Source organism: Notamacropus eugenii, chromosome 3 (genome assembly GCF_028372415.1).
Source record: "Notamacropus eugenii isolate mMacEug1 chromosome 3, mMacEug1.pri_v2, whole genome shotgun sequence".
Classification (NCBI taxonomy): domain Eukaryota; kingdom Metazoa; phylum Chordata; class Mammalia; order Diprotodontia; family Macropodidae; genus Notamacropus; species Notamacropus eugenii.
In genome coordinates, this window is record NC_092874.1 from 163,629,941 (window position 1) to 163,652,272 (window position 22,332).

The following is a 22,332-nucleotide window of genomic DNA, read 5'->3' on the forward strand; positions in this document are numbered from 1 at the left end:
GATGCTGCTGCTGCCACCACTTCTTGGGGCCAGGGCTAGTGGAAGACCTTGTTCTGGTTGAAAAATCCCACTCACTGACCTTTAGCACCTGTGGGTTAACTGATCTGTGAACCCGCACTGGCGGGGATTCTGTTGCCAAAGCCTGCTCTGGTTCTGCTTCTCCTGGTGGCTCCACTCTGTGTCCAATGTGACAGACCTTTCCTGCAGGCCTTCCAGGTCACCCTGGGCTGGAACTCTCCTCCACTCCGTTGTTCTGTGGTTTCTGCTGCTCTAGAATTTGTTAAGAGTCTTTCTTCACAGGTATTTTATGGGCTGTGGGGGAAGAGCTAGAGTATGTGCATCTTTCTACTCTGCCATTTTGACTCTGCCCCCTGTAACACTTTTTAAATGCTAGGTGTTATGATTATTTTCTTTCTTTCTTTCTTTTTTTTCTCTTCAGCCTGGTGACTTTATTGTCCAGCCTTCTACAGATCCAGGGGCTGGGGGGCCTCTGGGCCAGAGAAGGAGCTGCTGACTGAGTGTGGACCAAGGTAGATAAGTGAGAGGAGGCAGTCCTTAAGAAGCTGTGCTTGCTTTGGGCCAGAAGAGGCAGAGATCTCCACACCTGCCAGAGGATCCTGGCCATCTGCACCATTTCAGAGAGACAACATCTATCTGGAGCAGAATTGTAGGGGAGGGGCCCTTCTTTTGTTCTGGAGATTCCCTCTGAGACAGCATCTTTAGTTCCTAGTATTGGTCCCTGTGCCATTGGCCCAGCTTGGAAATGTGTCCAGGTCAAATAAGAAAAGGGTCCCAGGTGTTGATGGCTAGAGAGACACAGATCAAGCCGATTATATTCATTACGAAGCCTGCTTTCACCATATCAGAAACCTTGAGGTGACCATAAGAGACTATGATGGCATTCAGAGGCATGGCCACAGGTAGCATGAAGGCCAAGGATGAACTCATGGTGCAGGGAAGCATGATATGCAGGGATTGATTTGAATTTTATGGGACATGGAGGCAAAGATGGGCAGGAAGAGGGTGGCAGTGGCAATGTTGCTAGTGTACTTGGCGATACCAGCTATTAAAATGCTGACACACAAGACCAGGACTGGTGGGGAGAAGGACTTCGGGGGCACCATTTGCTTCCCCATCCACTATGACAGCCCCAAGACCTCACATCTTTTAGCCAAGACAAAGCCCCCACCCAGGAGCAGTACAATGCCCCAGGGAACTTTCTCATGAAGCACCTTCCAGGTCATCTGGGGTGATGGGTAGAATGGAGCTTTCCATTCTTCTTCAGTCTGGCTTTGGAAACTGAACTTGACCTTCTGGGAAGGCAGGATGAACATCAGAACAGATATACAGATGGCCACGGTGCCATCTGACATGTACTTTTTCTTACTGTCTACCCAATAAAGTGATTGCAAGCCAGGAATGAAGTCAGGATCCTGAAAAAAACGCAGAAAGATCAGGAGCAGGAAGGTGGTGACCGTGCTGATCTCTGCATACGAGAAGGGACCCAGCTTCTCATATTCATCTTTCATCATCATATATGCTGCCTTCTCCTCCTCTGTCTTCTCCACACCAATGCCCATGTTTTTTTTTAAAATTGGTGCCCAGGAACATACATTGGAGCCAGATCCAAGAAAGGGCGAGCATCAGAATTACGTTGGGGAAGGCAAAGCCAAACCAGGAAGCAAAATTGACAATGTCTTTGCTTTCAGGGAACAAGGTGCTCATCTGCCCTGAAAGCATTACTTTGGGTCCAGTACCAGTCAGAGTCCCTGTCCCTCCAATGCTCACTGCATAGCACACACACAGAGTCAATGCTTTGCATATATTTCTGTCTTTTGCTGTTGCCCCCTTGTTCTTGGGCTGGGGAACCACACTTTTCACTTGGAGCTCCTGTTCATCTTTATCCAAGAGCTCTATACTGAATGGGTAAAATGTGCTGTCCTTGCCTGTCACCTTCAACTGGTCTAGCACGTCCTGGACAATGGGCACCATCATGGCTATTATAGCCATGTTGCTGATCCACATGGACAGGAAAGCTGTGATACACATGAAACCCAGCATCAGAAGGCCAGGCGAGATGCCAACGAGGAGGAGGGTATGCAGGGCAATCTTCTTGTGAAGTTTCCAATGCTCTACAGCCACAGCTACGATCAAGCCCCCCAGGAAGAGCATTGTGGTGTCCTTCATGTACTGGATACATACCTGCTTGGTGTCCAGGACTTTGAGCAAAGGGAATAGGATCACAGGGAAGAAGGATGTCACGGCCAGGGGGATGACCTCTGTGCACCAGTACACAGCCATGAGGAGGATGACATAGGCACAATCACCCAACTTAGACTGGGGAAACACCATGACAGGCAGGAGCAGCAGTGGGGTCAAGAACAGGAACAGGAAAGACTTGAACTTCGCGAGGCAGCTCTGCACCGAAGCTGTCGTCTGTTAGGGGAGAAAGAGCCAGGAGTGGGAGGTGATTATTTTCAATCATTATTTGAAGTCCATGGAAACTATTTCCCCATTTGTATATACTGTTAAGATATGCTCCAGACCAGCATCAAAAGTCTGTTTTCAATATTTATCTGCCAGTGATTGGTCCATTAATCAGTTAGAAAATATATAGAAAAGGGGAAATATACTTGTAGCCAAGGAAAAACCTAGGAATCAGAATTGCATAAAGCAAAATCCAAGAAAAATATCAACTTGGTGTGATGATAGAGGGGTACTTTAAATAGTGCTCATATAGTGCTTTAAAGTTTTCAAAGCACTTTACAAAGCAGTCTCATCTGACCCTCACAAGTCATACATTAGCTGCTATTCTCTTCACTAGACCTAGAGAGATTGAGTGATTTGTCCAGGGTCTCACAGACACTAAGTGTTGAGGTAGATGTGCCTTGTGACTAAAAATTGTATCACTGAATGCATTTGTATTCCCAGTGTCTTGTATGGTGCCTGGCACACAGTGGACAACTGTGATTGATTCTGACAGAAATGTCATATCCACTGTGCCACCCACTTGCTCAGATAGTTACGGAAATATGAAGCATATGTTTAGACTAAAATGATGTAGAACAAAAACACTAAGGTATTGGGAGATCCACTATCAAAGATTTGTGGAAATACAGAAAATACTTACAGAATGAGAAATCACTAGTACAATTAACACCAATGGAGAGAGAACTCTCTCTTTGACCAAAATTCATGACTTCACCAATCTACTCAATTGCTTAGCTCATATGTCTAGTGACTCGGGAATGGTGTGGGACAGGAAAGTGTCTTGAACAGAGGCACATTTGCAGTGTGTAATGCAAATGATTAACTATGATACATTCAAATCAGAGGGGCACAAAGGCCATTGCCAATTTCCTTATCGACCAGTAAGCTGCGGAGGTGTGTATGATGGCCTATGTATTCCTGCCTTCAGGAGTATGATGGTTAAAGAACAAACCATTCTTTCCTATCAGCTATACCGTTTAAGGGACCCTTCAGCTTAGAATCATAGGTCAGAGTTGAGTTCCTTTGCACATATATTAACAAACAGAAATCTATGGATGCTAAATAGCAGAATAAATAACAGAGGTAGAGAGCAAACTCAGTTCTCCTATCTCTTACTCAGTTAGAGAAGAAACATTTATTATGTGCTTGTTGTGAGCCAGACAATGTGTTATGCCCTGTAGATACAAAAAAAGGCAAAACAAACCAAAATAAAATCAGTTCACACCTTTTAGGAGGTTACTTTTCCTTTCTCTTTTCTTTTTTTTTTTTTGAGATAGAGTCTCCTTATCTCACCCAAGCTGAAGTTCATCATTCATTCATTATCTGAAATCATTACTCACTGGTCTAGTTTAATGTAAAACAAGCTCTGATCCTCCCTGTTTCTGATCTAGTCCACTTTGCCCCTCCTTAGTCAACTAGTCACTGCTCATTCCAGAGATCATCTATCTATACAAGTTGTATACGTAGTAGATGGAAGGGGAGACAAGAGAAGGCTTCCTACAGAAAGTGGGGTTTCATATTAGTTTTGAAGGAAGCCAAAGATTTTGAGGCAGATGAGAGTAATGAGGAGCACAGAAAACCAAGGATAAAAAACAGTGAGTACAAAAACATAAAGGTAAGTAAGAGTAATATGTTTAAAAAATAGTAAGCTGACCAGTGGGGATGTATTGTAGATCTAAAGGAGTTGAGTAAAATATACAAAGACTGGAAAAGTAGAAAAGATCAAAATATGGAAAACTTTAAATGGGAAAAGAGTTTATATTTGATTTTAGGGACAATAAGAAACCATTGGAGCTTACTGAGCAGGGGTGGGGAATAGTGAGAAGCACATTTTAGGAAAAAAATCATCTTGGCAGCTATGTGAAGGATGGGTTAGATGGGGAAAGAGTGGGAGAGAAACCAGTTAGAAGGTTATTTCACTTGATCAAGGAAAAAGACCATGAGGGCCTGCATGAGGGTGGAGGCTATGTGAGTCATGAGAAAGGGATGTATAAGAGAACTGAGCTGAGTAGAAATGACAAAATTTGCAAATGAATGGAATCAAAGGGGAGTGAGAATGATGAGCTAAGGTCTCAAATCTTGAGTGAATGGGAGTTTGGTGATACTTTCAACAAGAAGAGGAAAATTTGGAACAGGGGACTAGTGTTTGGGTAAAATTTAATTGATTCTGTCTTGAGCATATTTGATTTAGATGCCTATGCTATATCTAATTCCAAATGTCTAATTGGTGGTTAGAGATGCAAGAGCTGATGAGATCATCAAGTGAAAAAATGTAGAAATAAATAATGAAGATGAATGACTCAGAATAGAGCCTTGGGGAACATCTGTAGTTAGTGGGTGTGGAATATATGAAGACCCAACAAATGAGAGTTACATGTTTGGTATGGCACATTTCTCTCCATTTCTCATTGAATGTCTGAATAATCGCATCTTTCATTGGTATAATGCTCATTGCTTTCAAAATACTTTTATATACACTACTTCATTTGATCCTAAATAGCCTTATGAAATAGGGAAGTTAAATATTATTTTCTTTATTTTACAAATGAATTTGAGGCTTATCGGAGTTAGGAAATTTGTTCTAAGTCAACATTTTGTTGGTTGCAGAGCTGGAATTCTGCTTCAGCGCTTCTGGCTCCAAGTCTAAACCGTATTCCATTATAAATGGTATCCAGCTAATGAAAAGACACATCTCTTTCATCTTTCTCATAGCATCCTAAGCCATTTCAGCTGTAGATATTAATGCAAGATAGTCATAAATCCTATTAGTTAAAAGTCTTCTTTTACTAAATATATGTGGTTGGTCTGCTGAGTCACCCAGCCTCACTCAAGAATGGTTAATTGGTTTCAGTCCTGGGGGAGCAGATGCTCTCCTACACACATTCTCTTCTCCCTCTCAGGTCAGTTAGTTCTGTCTTTTGGGTAGAAATGGGTTACAGGAAGAAGAGGGAAATGGGGCAAAGGTCCAGGGGGGAACTTAAGTTCTGCTTCCCCAGCCTCCTTCTTTTACCTACCACTGCTATCTGCTTCTCTTTTATTCAGGAACCCTGAGGGTCTTCCCCTCCCAGTTTGATTTGTTTTTTGTTTTTTGTTTTTATGAAAGGGGCCACTCCTTGAGCAACTACTTAAAGAAGCCTATTTGTTGAATAGGTGTATCAATTGAAAGATTGACCTCAAAGTAAGAATGCTAAATAAGACCATAGCCTGAAAGAGCCAGGGTCTCCCATTGCATCCTGGGCCATCTCCAGCCATCTTGATGAATATCAGGCCACTGGATCCAGATGGCACAGGAGAATAAAGTGAGGTTGATGACCTTGCACAGCCCTCTCTCACTCAAATCAAAGTCAACTGCAAGTCATGTCATCATCTTGATGTCATGGTCCTCTTTGAAAACAAAGGAAAAACATAATTATTAGTTCTACCACACACGACCTAAACCTGGCTGCCTCATATGTCTTGGAAGAGGAATGATAGCTAGATTTAAATCTAGTGGCAATATAGGAAACTCAATAAATTATGTTACAGTTTTTAGACTTTGTAAGTGCTACACACAGTTACAGTGTTTAGTTTAGGTTTGAATATCATCAGTGTTAAATGCTGTTTGAGTTGAGTTTAATATAAAATAGGCACACTTGTCTCTCACTATTAATTAGCTATATCAGAAGGAAATGAAATTTTTATTCAGATATATTTGAAATTTCTTTGAGAAAAAGAGTTTTTCCTTTTTTGTTTGTTTGTTTGGTATTTCTATAACCAACAATTACCACAGTGGCTGTCACACAGCAGATACTTAATTAATGCTTGTTGATTGTCTGAATGATTGTCCCCAATTAGTCTTTATTGAGCCTTCAGAATTCCAAATTCCAATTGATTATGTAATTACCTATGTAAAGCAGTTTCTAAATTTTAAAGCACTATTAATGTCAATCACTGTTGTAATTATTATCACTACTTTGTAATTTGTGATTTGACTTGTAGCATGTGTTATCAGGTATACTGAAAACATATTATCTTATTAAGATTCCAGCTTTTAGATCAGTGTGGTCCCTAATTTAGAGGTTACAAATCATCTAACTCCACTCTCCTGTTTGCTCTTGTCTGTTCTAGCTCTCTTGAGACTCTACCACATCCTTCTTCTTCCATCTTGCCTCCCATTAGTGGTTAAGCCTACTTTCCAGTTTAAGAGTTGGAACATTTTTATTTGGCTCACCACACACTTCAGTACTTTAAAGTGGGTCATAATCAAAACATTTGGGGACTGCTGTACTAGACTTGACTGTCTATAAAATGACGTTGTTATACTAGGTTCCATGAGGAAGAAGTTAATGTGGAAAACATACTACTGGAATTATTAACAAATTTTAGAAGGAGCAATGAGCATATAGCTACTTTTCATTTTTAGTCGTTTCCCTGCCTCTATCCTCTTTGCTTATTTTCCCCCTTTCTAATAGATGAAATTTATAAGATGGAATCTTAACTCTATGCAGCTTCATAGAATCATATCTATCTACTTCCACTACTTAGCACTAGAAGAGGGCAGAGTAGAGGCAGGAACTCACCTGAACCTTTCCAAATTCCTGTCTAAATAACTTTAAAATAAGGTCTCAAATTGATTTCTGGAGCAGCAGATGCAACATAAAATTAGGGTGAAATAATTTTCCAGCCCAAGATAATATAGATCAGCAGGAAAGGTCTGTCACAGTGGCTCAGCCCCAGAACACAGCTGGCAATGCCATCAGCAGGCCTTGGAGTCAGTTGTAGCAGCTACATCAGCAACTTCAAGAACTTTCAGTCAACAGGCAGTCAGGGGCTAAGACAACTGGTCAGAAAAGTATTATAGAGGACCCTTTGCTGTCACTAGGTTCAGGAACTTGTTACATTGCCCATTTATAGTTTTGGGTCACAGTCCCATAGTGAAGAGGAACACTAGTGTTCCCTTGCAGCTCCAGGAGAGTAGGAGCCCTGGTCACAGTTCCTGGGCAGAGTGGTTACTCACAAGGGAGCAGGGGCCCTGTGGCAGAAAGTAGCATCCTTGCAGTCATAGGAGAGTAGAAGATCTTGTCAAAAGTTCCAGGGACAACAGAAGCACCAACATTTGTGGCTCTAGAAGAACAAGGTCCTTTCCAGGTAAAGACCAGAACACATCCCCTGGAGGTTGGAAGCATCAAAAACTTGCAGATCACCAGAAATTGCTCTGAAAATATCAAGAAATACCTGAAGATTGGGACAGTGCCTACCCACCATGGGTGGGATTTATACCAGGAATGCAGAGCTGGTTCAATATTAGGAAAACTATTAACATAATTGACTGTATCATAATAAAAGCAAAAAAAACAAATAATTATCTCAATAGATGCAGAAAAAAGAATTTTGACAAAATATAACACTTATTCCTTTTAAAAACACTAAAAATAATAAATAGATGGAAAATTTCCTTAAAATGATACAAAATATCTGTCTAAAACCATCAATAAGCATTATCTGTCATAAGCCAGAAGCCTTACCAATTATAGTAAGTGTGAAGCAAAAAGGCCCATTATCATCATTATTATTCAATATTTTACTAGAAATGCTAGATATAGCAATAAGACAATAAAAGAAAATTAGAGGAATTAGAGGATGTGGAAATAAAACTATTACTTTTTGTAGATGATATGATGTATATTTAGAGAATCCTATAGAATCAACTAAAAAAACTTGTTGAAATAATTAGCAACTTTGGCAAAGTTGTAGGATAAAAAATAAACCCACGTAAATGATCAGTATTTCTATATATTACCCACAAAGTCCAACCACAAGAGATAGAGAAATTCCATAAAATAACAAACTGCCTAATATAAAATACTTGGGAGTCTACCTGCCAAGACACACACAGGACCTATATAATTACAAAACATTTTTCACACTAATGCAGTCATATCTGAGCAATTAGAGAAATATTAATTGCTCATTGGTAGGCTGAGTCAATATAATAAAAGTTATGATTCTACTTAAAATAATTTACTTATTTTGTGCCAGGACAATTAAACTAACAAAAATTATTTTATCTACCTTGAAAAAAAATTCATCTGGATGAACAAAAGGTCAAGAATGGCAAGGGAATCAATAAAAAAACGTGAAGGAAGGTGGCCTTATAGTACTAGATTTGAAACTATATTACAAAGAAGTAATTGTCAAAAACAATTTGGTACTAAGAAATAAAGCGTTGGACCAGGGGAATAGATTAGGCCCATGATACAAAGTAGTAAATTACCATATTCATCTACTCTCTAATCCAAAGATCTAAGTTTTGGGGGATAAAAACTCATTATCTGATAAAAAATATTGCTGAGAAAACTAGAAAGGAGTTTGGCAGAAACTAGGTAGAGACCAACATATCATACCATATGCCAGGATGTGGTAAAAAAAAAAATGGATATGTGTTTTAGGTAACATTGCAAGCAAATTATGGGAGCATAGAATATTTGGGTTATAAGAACTATGGATAAGAGAAGAATTTATGAGTCAAATGAGTCAAATTTATAAGAATGCCGGTTATTCCCCAACTAATAAATGGTCAAAGAATATGGACAGTCATTTTCCAGAAGAAGAAATCAAAGCTATCTATAGTCAAATATATATACATATAAATGTTCTAAATCACTATTGATGAGAGAAATGAAAATTCAAACAGCTCTGAGGTACTCCATCATACGTTTCTGATTAGGTAATAGGACATAAAAAGAAAATGACAGATGTTGGAGGGGATGTGAAAAAAATGGGACACTAATACACTGTTGGTGGAGTTGTGAACTGATTCAACCATTCTGGAACTAAATCCAAAGAGCTATAAAACTGTGAGTATACTTGAATGCAAAGATATCAGTACTAGGTTTGTTTCCCAAAAAGATCAAAGAAAAAGGAAAAGGACATATATTTGCAAAAATTATTTGTAGCAGCTCTTTTTTTGTGGTGACAAAGAATTAGAAATTGAGAGAATGTCCTTAAATTGGGGAATAATTATGGTACATGATTGTGATGAAATACATACTATAAAAAATGATGACCAGGATTTTTTCAAATTGTTATTTATTTTTATTTAACATTTTATTTCCCCCAATTATGAGTAAAACAATTTTCAATATTCATTTTTAAAGTTGTGTTCCAAATTCTTTCCTTCCCTCCCAATAATCCTCATTTAGAAGGCAAGCAATTTGATATAGATTGTACATTTGTAATCATACAAAACACGTTGCCAAATTAGTCATCTTTCAAAAGAAAACAAAGCAAAATATAAAAAGAAAAAAGATAGTAAAAAAGAAGTCTGCTTCAGTTTGTATTTACACTCCATTATTTCTTTTTCTGGTGATGGAGAGCCTTTTTTATCCTAAGTCCTTTGTGACTGTCTGGGATCACTGCATAGCTGAGAATAGATGTCATTCACGGTTGATCATCTTATAATACTGCTGTTACTATGTACAGTTCTCTTCTGGTTCTATTTATTTCATTGTGCATCAGTCCATGTAAATCTTTCCAGGTTTTTCTGAGAGCATCTAGCTTATCATTTCTTATAGCTCAAGAGTTTTCCATTACAATCATATACCAAACTTTTTCAGTCATCCCCTAATTGATGGGCATCCCATCAATTTCTAATTCTTTGCCACCAGAAAAAAAGCTGCTATAATATTTTTGTACATATATGTCATTTTTCTTTTATGAAATCTCTTTTGGGAGACATCTAGTGGTAGTATATGTATGGTTGTATAGAACTCTGGGCATAGTTCCCAATTGTTCTAAATAATGGTTGAATCAGTTCACAACTCCATCAATAGTGCATAAGTGTCTCAATTTTCCCACATTCCCCCCAATATTTGTCATCTTTCTTTTCTATTCTATTAGCCCATCTGATAGGTGTGAAGTACTACTTTAATTTGTTTTGACTTTCATTCCTCTAATAAATAGAGATTTAGACAATTTTCTTATGTAACTATAGACAGCTTTGATTGTTTCATCTGAAAATGAACTTCATATTTGTTGATCACTTATCAATTGGGAAATGGCTCTTATTCCCATAAATATAACTCATTTCTCTATATATTTGAGAGAGAGGCTTTTATCGGAGAAACTTGCTTCAAATTATTTTAATAATTATGATTGATAACTGTATTTCCCTCCATCCTATTACCCCCTTTTATTCTATTCTCTCCCTCCTTTTATCCTGTCCCTCAAAAGTGTTTTGCTTTTTGACTGCTGTCTTCCCCATTCCATCCTCCCTTCTATGAGCTCCTACTTTCCTGTAGGGTAAGATAGATTTCTATGTTCAATTTCTCATCCCCTAATTTTATTTTTCTAGATATCATCCCATCATATTCATGTCCTATCTGTATAAACCACATCTAACTGTCCCAACAATGAAAAAGTTCTTATGAGTTACAAACATCATCTTCTTATGTAGGAATGTAAACAGTTTGATCTTATTAAATCCTTTATGATTTACCTTTCCTGTTTACATTGATATACTTCTTCTGAATTTTGTACTTGACAGTCAGATTTTCTATTCAGCTTTGATCTTTTCATTAGGAGTGCTTGCAAGTCCTCAATTTAGTTGAATGTCCAGTTTTTACTCTGAAGGATTATACTCAGTTTTGCTGGGTAGGTGATTCTTGGTTGTAATCCTAACTCTTTTACCCTCTGTAATATCATAATTCCAAGACCTCTCACTTAATGTAGGAGCTGTCAAATTTTGTGATATTTTGACTGTGACTCCATTATACTTAAATTGTTTCTTTCTGGCTTCTTGCAAAATTCCTTGACCTGAAAGGTCTGGAATTTCATTATAATATTCCTGAGAATTTTCATTTTGGGGTTTCTTTTAGGAGGTGATCAGTGGATTCCTTCAGTTTCTATTTTATCCTCTGGTTCTAGAATATCAAGACAGTTATCCTTGATAATTTCTTGAAAGATGATGTCTAGGCTCTTTTTTTGGTCATGCCTTTCAGGTTGCCCAATAATTTTTGAATTATCTCTCCTGGATCAATTTTCCATTTCAGTTATTTTTCCAATTAGGTATTATTACACATTGTCTTCAATTTTTTCATTGTTTGGATATTTTTTCTTGATGTCTCAGAGTCATTAGCTTCTACTTGCTCAAGTCTAATTTTTAAGGAATTATTTTCTTCAGCAAACTTTTGTACCTTGTTCTCCATCTTACCAATTCTACTTTTTAAAGAGTTCTTAAATGAGTTTTTGTGTCCCTTTTTGCATTTGGCCAATTTTTCTCTTTAAGGATTCTCTATAGTGAATTATTCTGTATCTTTTTTTTCCATTTGACTTATTCTTCTGTTCAAAATCTTCTTCTCCTCATGGGATTTTTGTACCTCTTTTACCATTTGGTCTAGTCTGTTTTTTTAAGATGTTATTTTCTTTAGTACTTTTTTGTGTCTCCTTTACCAAGCTGTTTACTCTATTTTTTTTCATGATTTTTTTCATCTTTTGTTTTTCTTCCCAATTTTTGCTTTACCTCTCTTACTTGATCCTTTCTGAGCTCTTCTATGGCCTGAGACAAATTCACATTTTTCATTGAGGCTTTAGACGTAGGAGCTTTGACTTTGTTTTCTTCTTCTGGGTGTGTGTTTTGATCTTTCTTGCCACCACAGTAACTTTCTTTTATTCAGATTTTTTCTGTTATTTGTTCATTTTCCCAACCTATTTCTTGACTTTTAACTTTTTTGCTAAATTGGGGTTCTGATTACAGACAAAAGGGTACACTGTCCTAAGTTTCAAGGATTTGTGCAGCTATTTTCAAAAATTCTTCTAGGTACCTATAAGTTTTCATTTCTTCCAAGGTGGTATGATGTAAGGAGAGGGGTGCTTACTATTCTCCTGATCTGTGAGTGACTTATCATTCTTTTCTGCCATGGGACTATGAGGTGAGGTCCTCATTTCACTGGGTCAAAAGCTCTGGTGTACTTGTGCTCCTCCTTGCCCTGGGACTTACCTAATTCATCCACAACTGCCACTTAGATCAAAGTATGGGCAAAGTAACAGGGTCCTGCCCCATTACGAGCAAAAAGACCCCTCTAATCTTCTGACCAGGTTTTCTACTCCTTACCTTCAGTAGACTAATAGCTCCAGAAGCAGCCTCTGCTGCTATTTATTCAGTCTCCCCAAAGGTCTGCTTCTGGTTTGCTGGGGCCAGGTATGAGCTGGTGTGTGCTCCTCTTTCACCCTGATGCAACATACCTCTCCTCCTGACCTTCTAAATTATCTTGGGATGGAAATTTGTTTCACCCTCTCATTTTATGGGTTCTGCCACTCTATATTTTGTTTTGGGGAATTATTTAAGGAGTTCAGAAGGATTTCTGGGAAAGCTCAGGCAAGTTCCTGCCTTTTTTTGGTCATCTAGTCTCCCCCTGAACAGTAGTAATTTTTTTTTTTTTTTACCTAAGAAGACTTATATAAACTGATGTAAAGTTAAGTGAACAGAATCAAGGGAACATGCTACACAAGAACTACAATATTGTATGATGACCATCCATGACTTGGATGTTCTCAGCAATGTAATAATCTAAGACAATCACAAAGGACTAATGATGATAAATGCTATTTATCCCCAGAGAAAGGACTGATGGACTGAATACAAATGGGAGTATACTTTTTTACTTTATTATTTTTTCTTTTATTTTGTTCTATGTTTTCTTTTGCGACATGACTAATATGGAAATATGCTTTATGTAACTACACATGGATAAGTTATATCAATTTACTTACCTTCTAAAAATAAGAATTAGGGGGAGGGAAAGAGAGAATTTGGAATTCAATTTTAAAAATGAATGTTGAAAATTGTTTTCACATGCAATTGGGAAAAAGTAAAATGCTAAGTAAAAATAAATTAAAATTTAAAAAATCTTAGTCATCATTTTTTATGGCACTGTAGTATTCCAACACAATCATGTACTACAACTCACTCAGTTATTCCCTTGTTTATGCACATCCTCTCCAATTTTTTGCTACCAAAAAATGAGCTACTACATATATATATATATATATTTGCACATATACGCCCTTTTCCTTTTCCTTTGATCTTTTTGGGATACGGACCTAGTAGTGATATCACTATGTTGAAGGGTACATAGTTTTATAGCTCTTTGTAATTAGCTCCAAATTGCTTTCCAGGATAGTTGAATTAACTCACAACTACACCAACAGTACATTAGTGTCCCATTTTTTCCCATCCCCTCAACATTTGCTATTTTCTTTTTCTGTCATAGAAATAGGGTGTGTATAGTACATGTGTATAATTTATATCAATTTGATTGCCTTCTCAAGGAAAGAGTAGAGAATGGAATTTGGAATTCAGAATTTTAAAAGAATGTTAAAAAATTTAAATGTAATTGAGAAAAAAATAAAATTAGAGAAAAAAATGAATGAACACTACTTTTGGAGTCAGAGAATTGGAGTTTGAACTTCCTCTGAAGTACTATCTCTCTTTGTGACCTTGGACAAGTCACTTACTTCTTTCTCTGGGTCTCATTTTATTTTTACCTTTAAAATGACTAGGCTGAATAAGATGGTCCTAAATTCCCTTCTAGAGCCAATCTGCCAATTCCCAGAGAAATAAAATGAAAAAATAAGATATATATGTATGTATTACTGTGGTTTTATTATGGTGTTGCAAGTCCTTTAACCCAGGTAAAACAGTAGAAAATATAATTTTAAAATTTAATTTCAAAGGTCCTGAATTAAAAAAAATATAAATTAAAAGTGATGATCTAAAGTCTTTAAATCTGCTACAAGATGACATTTAAAATATAATTATTTTGAAACTAAATTTTCTAATTTTAGCTTCTAAATTGCTTTACTGAGGAAAGGGGATCTCTGTTTTCAAAGATATAGAAAATTCTTAAATGAATTATTATTCTATTAAATTCAGGTTGGCACTATCTCTGCAACACAGTCTTAAAAGATTGTTTGGAGGCCCTGAATGATTTATTGACTTGTGGAGTGTCACACAACGATTTAGGACTAAGAGTGGGACTTGAACCTATGTCCCTATGGTTATAAAGCAAATTTTCTAACCATTACATCACATTGTCTCTCTATTACTCTCAAATAATATGAAAAGGGAATTTAGTCTAAGTCTGATACCTAGGTGTTAACAAGATGCTGTACACCTTCAAAGCCTGTTTTCCTATGTAGTTTCTATGAGAAAATCATTATTAATCACTATTAAAGAAGTGAAGTGTTTGCTTAACCCACAATCCATTATTAAGGTCCTCTTTTCACTTAGGTTAGTGTATCATAGTATTCCTTTGAGACCTGGCAAGGCTGTAAATGGAACATTTTACACACTAGAAACAGATTTCCTTTCCTGAACAGAGGAACACATAAGAGATTTCCAAAAAACTTAGGTGCCGGATTTCACTCTCAGAATCATAATGCTACATTTTAAAAAGTAATATCAATTAACCCACACTTTGGACAATAAGAGCAATAGACTCTTTCAGGAGGGACCATTTGTATGTTTGAAGGCTAATAATGAAAAATAATCAATTAAAAGGGAAATGGTTTCCACATGCACTTTAATTAATGATGTACTGAGTAAGAGCTACAAGTCACTGGTACGGTTACTTCCTTTGCTCATTTATATAGTGGTTTCCTTTATTGAAATAAGGTCTCAGACTACCAAGTTCCTATTTACAGAAAGAGAGAAAAACCATCACACTTTTTATTCCAAACATTTAAATAACCCTTGTGAGGGGTCAGTTGCTAGCTAACTACTCAGATATCAGCCTGTCCATGCTCCAGTTATGATGTATATATAGTTCTAGTTTCAAAGGTTTTTTGAGGAGTTCATTATGGTATTTATATACGGTAGTGCCCATCTCCCAAGGGCCTTACATTTGCTTTTAATGAAATGTACTATTCAAAAAAATAAAAAAGTATATTTTTTTAATTTAGTAATTTTTACTCATTAAATGCATGTATCTTTCAACACACTGGCTATGTGTTAGTCTTAGCAGAGGTGCCAGCCAGAGCTACCATATTACTTTTGAAGATTAGGCAGCTCTCCTAAAGTAACAGCTTCAATTAGTGGGCTCCAAGCCCTGCTAACATTTCATTACAGCCCATTAAATACAACCTCATTGCAATATATTCAAGGCAACCTAGTTGTATACAGTCTTCTTCTAGGAAAGATTTTAATATGTTAGTTATAGGAGATAGCAGACTGAGTGGGATAGAAGAACACTAAATTTATAATCAGGAGATCAGAATTCAAGACTATAAATTCCTTGAGCTTAGAGACTATGTCCAAACTACTTTTATATCCATAGTGCCTAACACAGTACTTTGAATATAGTAGGCCCTCAATTAATTTCAATAAGTATTGATTAAACACTTACTATGTGTCAAAGATGGTACAATGTAGGTGCTAGGGGGCACAGAGGCAAAAATAAAACAATTCTTGCCTTCAGGGTACTTACATTTTATGAGGAGTGTGGTAGTGGTGGCAGACAACAAGAATCCAGACAAATAGCCTGAAACATATATAAGTAATGAGGCAAGAGAGTGCTAATAAGTGGGGTGGGGTGAGGGTAGAGCTGAAAAGGCTTCATGAAGGACAAGGCACTAGAAAGGACTTAAGGATTTTAAGGCTCGTAGGTAAGGAGAGAGAACATTCCAGGTATGTGGGACAGCTTATACTGAACCCCTCCTCCTCTTCCCCCCCAAATGGAGGTTGGAATGGAAATATCAAGTATCGAAACAGCAAAGAGGTAGTTTGCTTGGCACATAGAGTGCATGAAGGGGACTAGATAAAACCAGGCTAGAGAGAGAGATTAAAGCCAAACCATGAAGATTTTAAATGACAAAACAAGGGAGCTTGCATTTTATACTAGAGGAAATCATGAACCACAGGAGTTTCTTAAGCAGGGCAGTGATATGGCGATTATGAATTTGACACGCCATATAACCCTCATGACGTTACAGATTCAGTTCATTCCAGAGTTCACATGAGTCCCTGCAGTATAAAAAGGGAACATAAAGGGAACGATTTGATGGCCTATGTATGAATAAACAATTCTAAATGAGGCTAGGAGTCTTCATCTTCCCAAGTGCTTGCCTTTGCCAAATTTCAGAATACTTTTCCTCCTTCTCATCAAGTTTTATTTTTCCTTCTGTGTGTCTGTTGAGTGCTAGCCTCTAGCACATTGTTCCCTGTAGTAACTCATGGCTATATTGGGCTCTGTCCTGGTTCTTGTAAAATCTGGTGTCTCTGGGTCTGTGTTTCTCCACGTGGAGAAATTCATGTTTACATGTGCAGGCATATATGTATATGAATGTACAAGAGAAAAATTGAGGCAGAGAGAGAGTTTTTATCTTAAAGGACAAATCAAAAGAGTAGTTCAAGTTTGTGATTTTGATCATTGCATTGAATCAGCTCAGTGTTGAAGGTGGAAGACCAAGGACAAGGGAATGAGTGGTGGTGGTAGTGGTTATAGTTTCCGCACAGAAAAGTTAGAGAATTTGTAGTCATTCAGAAAAACAAATCAGCTTAAGTCTCCACACAGGATGAAGAATGCTTGTCATCCTAATTATTAGATATAGTCTGATAGACAATCAATAAAGCTGCTCCGTCATACACATATCTTGTAAAGAATTTGTTAATTACCCCCAGAATTAAGTACAAGAAGGACAGTGAGATGAGTTATGTTTAGGAAATTATGCAGTACTTTAAAGCACTTTTCTAGAAGTTAAGACCTGCCTTTTTATTAACAGTATTATTCTAGAGGATACATGGTATAGTGAATGGAGTATGATTTTAGAGACAGGAAGACAAGTTCAAATCCTTCCTCTGGCATTTACTAGTCCTAGTTGGGGCAGCTAGGTGGTGCGGTGGATGTAGCACCAGTGCAGGAGTCAGGAAGAACTACGTTCGAATCTCACCTCAGACACTTGACACTCACTAGCTGTGTGACCTTGGGCAAGTCACTTAACCCCAATTGCCTCATTCTGGGTCATCTCCAGTCATCCTGAGGAATATCTGGTCACTAGATTGAAATGGCTCTGGAGGAGAGGTAAGGCTGGTGACCTGCACAGCTCTCCCTCACTCAAAACAAAGTCAAGTGCAAGTCATGTCTTCATTTCTCTGATGGCATGGTCTTCTTTGGCAACAAAGGATGAACACACATGCTAGTCCTAGTGTGCTAGAGCTTAGCACAGTGCCTGGCATACAAGAAGGGACGAATAAATGCTTTTTTAACTACTGTGCCTGAAAGCAAGTCATATAACTTTAGCCTCAATCATTTAACTTCTACTGTTACACTGATCTGTAAAACAGGGTAATGCCTCTAATTCATCATAGGCTTTTTGTAGGGCTCAAATGAGATAATGTATGCAAACCTTAAAACATAATATAAAAGCAGACATTTATAACCAGTAAAAACAACAGTAAGTTAATCAGAGATTGTGATCTGTGTTAGTGGAGGAAACTAGGATGAGAGAGATCAACATAATGTTATAAATGGACAAAGATCAGGGTTTCTCAAACCAAAAGAGAAATAGCATATTTTTTCAACATTAGAAATGAATGTAAACAAAATTTCTTCAAATAAATTTTAATATTTTTCCAAGGAGAAAGATGCTAATTAATTAGTTCTGTGTGTGCCCATTAAACAATTCCTCCTTAATTTAAATACTGGATCTGGCATTTATCATGTCATATAGAACTCAAAATCCTAGGGCTTAAAAAAATTAGTTTAATTTTAACATCCTGAAACACATTGCATTAGCATATCTCACACCATTAGTTATACATATAGACAAAAAGCAGAGAATCTGGATACATGCTTCCAGTTATGACAAACATGATGGAATCATATAATACTAAAGTCTCCAAAGTAGCAAAGTTGTGGGTCACTCAGTGGACAGAGGGGAAGGAACATAGAGGTTGTGAGGAGGCTGTAACATATTATTAGTGCGAAACTGCAGGAGGGAAGTGGCATGAAAGATGTTACCAGATAGATGCTGACTGAAAAGAGAGGTGACTGAGATTTCAGGATTCTTTGCTGGACACAATGTCATAAGGTCTTCAGGAAGGGCTCAGCAAATTGGAGAATCTTCTGCAGAGAAATTTTGGGACAATACGGACAATAGTGCTTCAAGTTCAGAGAATGTGGATGAATCTCAAAATACCCCACTGGAAAAAAGTACACACAGAGATGAAATAGCAGATCTTTTGAAGTAACAGTGTAGACATATAACCAGTTTTCAGTTTTCTAAGGTAAGGCTGGTAATGTTAAAAATAGATATCTGAAGTGCACAGCTAATTCAAAATGCTTATGATTGCCGTAAGTTTCAAATTTATTAACAAATCATTTTGATCAAAGTTGTTCACAAAAGAAAAAAACAGTTTGAGTTTCATTCTTCTCTTTTCCTTGCCCACTTTCTTCTGGTCAAGACGTGAATGCGGTACAACAAATAAAATTTTACAAATTGTGCTGTGCTGGAGGAGATGGTAAGGTTTAAATAAGGCATAGTCCTTGCACTCAGAATTTTATAGTTTAGAAGTGGGGAATGGTGTGACACTAACGCTGCTAAAGCTATCCGTTTGCAAAATAATATAATTAAAACATTGACAAAATGGAATGTGAGGCCCAAGATGAGGATGAATATTTGCTGTGCTTGAAAATGTAATGAAATCAGGCAATAGAACAGAAGAGCAATCATCCATTTGCAAAGAGAGTACCTAATCCCTGAAAATAAGTGATTGTTCATTGATTTGAGAAGTAAGAACATTTTCCACATTTTAAAATTTCTCTCCTTAAAGAATCCAAACTCTTAATTGACAATGCAATTTGTTATGGTCTCTAGTAGAAAATCCTTAATAATGAGAATTATTGGATGGACTATGGAAAAAAAACAGTAACATTAATGCAATGGTTGTGGAACTGTGAGTTTGTGTCATCATTCTGGAAAATAATTTGGAATTGTACCTAGAAAGTCATTAAACTCTGCGTGCTGCTTACTACTAGATCTATGCCCCAAATATACGAGATGACTCATGTGTACAAAAATATTCCTACAGATCTTTTTGTAGTAGAGAAGAACCATAAATTAAAAGAGGTGACCCATAATTTTGGAAATTGCTGAAAAAAAATAAAAGTTTATAAATTCAATGGAATATTATTGTACCATAAGAAATGATTAAGGAGATGGTTTCAGAGAAACCTGGGAGCATTTGTATTACCTAATGCAGAGTGAATTGATCAGAAGTAATAGAATAAATAATAAAATAACATTTTTTTAAAATTATTTTGTTTTCAGTTTACTACAATCACTTCCATATATCTTAGATTTTTTTCCCTTCCCTTCTTTCCCTCCTCCCTTCCTCCTCCCTCCCTGAGATGGTGTGCAATCTTAATAGCTTCTACACATACATTCTTATTAAATACATCTTCACCCTAGTCATGTTGCATAGAAGAATTAAAATGAATGGGAGAAACCATAAAACAAAACAAAAGATAGCATAACACAAGAGAAAATGCTCTGCTTCATTCTGCCACCCAATTCTATAGTTCTTTCTCTGGATGTGGAAGGTGCTTTGCCTCGAGTCCACTGGAAATTTTAAGTCTACCAGAAAAATTTCTGTGTACAAAGTTCTTTTGGTTCTGCTCTTTTCACTCCGCACCAGTTCATATAAGTCTTTCGAGGCTTGTCTGAAGTCTTCGTGTTCATCATTTCTTATGGCACAATAGTATTCCATTACATTCATACACCACAACTTGCTCAGCCATTCCCCAGTTGATGGGTATCCCATTGATTTCCAGTTCTTCAACACCACAAAGAGAACTTCTAGAAATATTTTTGTACATGTGGGACCCTTTCCCATTTTTATGATCTCTTCGGGATACAGTCCTAGAAGCACTATTGCTGGGTCAAAGGGTATGCACATTTTTGTAGCCCTTTGGGCATAGTTCCAAATTGCTCTCCAGAATTGTTGGATCAGCTCACAGCTCCACCAGCAATGAATTAGTGTTCCAACTCTCCCACATCTTCTCCAATATTTATCATCTTCCTGTTTTGTCATGTTAGCCAATCTGATAGGTGTGATGTGGTACCTCAGAGTTGTTTTGATTTGCATCTCTCTAATCATTAATGATTTAGAGCATTTTTTATATGACTACAGATAGCTTTACTTTCTTCCCCTGAAAACTGCCTGTTCATATCCTTTGACCATTTATCAATTGGGGAATGACTTAATACAATGACATTGTAAAGAAAAACAACTTTCAAAGAATTAAGAACAATGACCAGTCATGGTATCAAAGGACTAAAAATGAAGCACTCTATACACCTCATGGAAGAGAGGTGATGGACTCGTGATGAAGAATTTTGGGGCATGTTCAGTAAGTGGGGAAAGGGTCATAATTTTATTTTGTCTAGCTATGCCTGTTCGTTTTAAAGAGTTTTCTTTTCTTTTTCTTTTTTTTTCATCCTGAGTTATTTGGAGAAGTGGAAGCTAAGAATAGGGAAGTCAAAGAAAAAATATAAAGTGGGTCAATGAAAACAATTTTTTAAAAAATACATAGAAGACAACAGAAAGAAAGCCAGAAAGACTCACATTCAAGTAGGATGGCTTTGGGAATTGTTAAGAAAAGCTAACTGTACGTAGTAGAGATTCACAGTTTTATAGAGTTATTTATTTTCACTTTAAGTTAGAATTTTCTAGGCTCACATTTTTAAAGATTACTGTTTCTTCCTATGAACTTACTAAGTCTGTAACTCAAGTGGCTGCTACCAGGTGAAAAATGATGTCTTGTGTATAAATCAACCAGCTAGGTTTCCTCTAAGTATGGATGGCTTACAAGGACTTAATCCAATAAACAATGTACTCAACGCTATTCCTTCAACCAAAATATAATTTCCCATAAATATATCATAGAGACTAAATCTGTGATTTTGATGATACAGGGCACTCCCAAATAAGGAAACTCTCTCTACTAGTCAGCACCTTTTCTGCGACTTAGAGTCTTAGAGACAAAATAGTTTGAGTCTTAGAACTTTCAAGAATTTAAATAAATGGCTCAGAATCCCACCTCCAGTTATTGTGCTGTGCAGGACTTTCTCAGGTCTCTCCGGCTCCAAGGTCAGCTCTCTATTTCCTACACCATACTGACTCTATTAGGATAACAGCATCAATGATTAGCTCATCTTGAATTACAAATAAATTGATGAAGTGATTAAAATTTCAAAAAAATATTTAAGAATTTAATCCACCTAGGTATGACAGTAAACTGAAGTTTATCGTTGAATTATCTTCAACTCACCATACCTATTCCATTAATTAAACCATTAGAATATTTTTTTAAACTTTCTTTCACTTATATTTTGAGTCTGGGCACAGCTTTGGATTCAGTACCGCTTTTCACTTTTGGGTCAATTTTAGCCTCAAGAAGTCTTAATTTATGAAATGGAAGGTGTTAATATTTCTTTTTATTAATCCCTCAATTGTATGTCAGAGATTCTCTAACATTTTCTTTATATAGAATAGCGTTCACTGGGCAAACTGTAATTGTCATGGGAAGAAATGTAAGAACCTATTCATGCATAATATTATTTTTTGCAGGCTAAGTGCAGACCTCAACCTGGTACCTCTGCAATTATTAACATTTATTTTTCATGAGTTAATGTGCATGAATACTTTAAGTTCTGTAACTAAAGACTCTCTAAGAATAGCCCCCCCTTTTTTCTTTCTTTTTAAAGTACCACTCTGATTATTATTATAAAGTCAGTTAGTGGTGGAGACTGGAATGGAACCTAGAATGGCTGACGCCCTGTCCTGGACTCTAAGCACTAGATCAT

General features: G+C 36.9%; 1 pseudogene; it reads right to left on the bottom strand.

Moving 5' to 3' along the window:
* Window positions 1-719: 719 nt before the first annotated feature.
* Window positions 720-22,332, bottom strand: part of LOC140531914 (Na(+)/citrate cotransporter pseudogene) — an 84,450-nt pseudogene continuing 62,837 nt past the window's right edge.